This window comes from Gekko japonicus, unplaced genomic scaffold (genome assembly GCF_001447785.1).
Source record: "Gekko japonicus isolate JY-2015 unplaced genomic scaffold, Gekko_japonicus_V1.1 scaffold4099, whole genome shotgun sequence".
Taxonomy (NCBI): domain Eukaryota; kingdom Metazoa; phylum Chordata; class Lepidosauria; order Squamata; family Gekkonidae; genus Gekko; species Gekko japonicus.
This window is the reverse complement of record NW_015172673.1, coordinates 97,274-99,233: the sequence shown is the minus strand read 5'-3', so window position 1 is coordinate 99,233 and position 1,960 is coordinate 97,274. Positions and strand designations below refer to the sequence as shown.

General features: G+C 52.6%; 1 protein-coding gene across 1 annotated transcript in view; it reads right to left on the bottom strand.

Annotated features, from left to right (window-relative positions):
* Window positions 1–1,960, bottom strand: part of LOC107119289 (TBC1 domain family member 21-like) — a gene marked incomplete at its 3' end in the record, with an annotated part of 35,383 nt that overhangs the window by 7,028 nt on the left and 26,395 nt on the right. The gene's annotated exons all lie outside the window — the stretch shown is intronic.

Here is a 1,960-nt window from a genome sequence, read left to right as displayed (position 1 = left end):
TTTAGATATATTTTAAAAAATGTACTCCTATGGCCGGGGTCTCCAACGTGGTGCCCCATGGTTGCCATGGAGCCTGCCCACGCCTTACCTGGTGCCCACCAAGTGTTTTCAGAAAGTTGTAGGCCACGTGGAGCTCTTGCCTAGCACAGTTTCATTTCTCCTTGCCTGCATTTGAAATTCTGGGTGTATGTGGGGCTCCACCTCCTCTAACAGCCATTTTGTGGTTGACTCCACCTCTGGTGGCCGCCGTTTTGTGGTTGACTCCACCTCCACTGGCAGCCATTTTGTGGTTCACGCCACCTCCGGTGGCAGCCATTTTGTGGTTGACTTCCCCTTTGGTGGCAGCCATTTTGCAGTTGACACCACCTCTGGTGGCAGCCGTTTTGTGGTTGACTCCACCTCTGGTGGCAGCCATTTTGTGGTTGACTCCCCCTTTGCAGTAAATTACTTAAATTGGCTAGGATTCTAATTGTTGCTAAATGACATAACAGTTCCATTGAGATAGGAGGAGGTCATGCAGCGGTCACAGCACAGGTGCTTGATATGGTGTGCTCTCGGAAACTTGATAATACCATTGTACTATATGAACATTAGCACTGTAGTATGTGGCATTCCTCTGGCACAGCAGTTACTAGCATGTATACGATAACAGAGCCTGTCTTAGATTCATGGTACAAACTAGGGATGTGCATTCGGTTCGTCCGAACCAAATGCACCCCTGAAAATGGCCCATTTTTGGGCTGCTGCAGGCCAATTCAGATTCTCTGATCTGAATCGGCTTGCCGCCGAATTGCTGCCGAATTTTGGCAGCAATTCGGCCCCATTATATCCTATGGGCCTTTGAAGTCAATGGCAAAAACATAGGGTATATTCTGAAGACTGGAGGAGAAGGGGCTTGAGGGAGAGGCTCCAAACTCGCAGGGTAGCTGCTGGAGCCTCTCTCCAAGATACCAACCAAGTTTGAAGAACATTGGGCCAGGGGGTCCAATGCTATGGGCCCCCAAACAGGTTGCCCCCATCCCCTCCATTGTTCTCTATGGTGGGGAAAAAGTTACTGAACCTGCAACTACAGAGATTTCTCCCCTTCTCCCTCCAGTGCAAGATTGCAGACCTCGCTCGCTTGCATGCGCCTGTGCCCTCATCGCCGAGGAAGGCGGCCGCCAAGGGAGAGAGAAACACAGCACTCCCTCAGCTTCCCCTCCCGGGTTTTTCCTTCAGCTCCCGCCTTCTCAGTCCAGCCCGGTTGCACCAACGCAGGGCGCACACAAGCCACCGGCGGCAGCAGAGCAGCCATCTCCATCCTGTCTGCTCGCCCACCTCTCCTCCTTTGGCTTGTCTCCCTGGGCGGGCTTCCACTTCCAAGTCTGAGAAGTGTTGCAGCAGAAATCCCCCCTGCAGGGCGGTGGGTGGGGGTCACTGTGGAAGCACGAAGTCAGCCAGGAAGAAAGAAATAAGGAACCAAACAGGAGCCTGCCACTTTCGCTGTAGTTCCCTGCACTCTACACAGGCAATGCGGTTGCGGGGGTGGGGGGGATGAGAGAAGGAGGGGATCCTAAGGCACTGGCTCCACTTCTGAATGAAGAGACAAGTAATTTGGAACCCCAAAGTCCATGGATCAATGTGGTCGAGGGATATACCCCCTTAATCCCCTTAAGAGCCAGTTTGGTGTAGTGGTTCAGTGTGCGGACTCTAATCTGGGAGAACCGGGTTTGAGTCCCCACTCCTCCACTTGCACCTGCTGGATGACCTTGGGCAAGCCCTAGTTCTGATAAGAGATGTCCTTGAAAAAGAGCAGTTTCTGTCAGAGCTCTCTCGGCCCCACCTACCTCACAGGCAGTGTTCCCTCTAAGCTGAGTTAGTGTGAGCTAGCCCACAGTTTTATAGCGTCCAGCTCACAGATTTTTGCCTTAGCTGAGGAAGGAGGGCTCCAGAGCAAACTGATTGATGCAGCAGCCAAGTC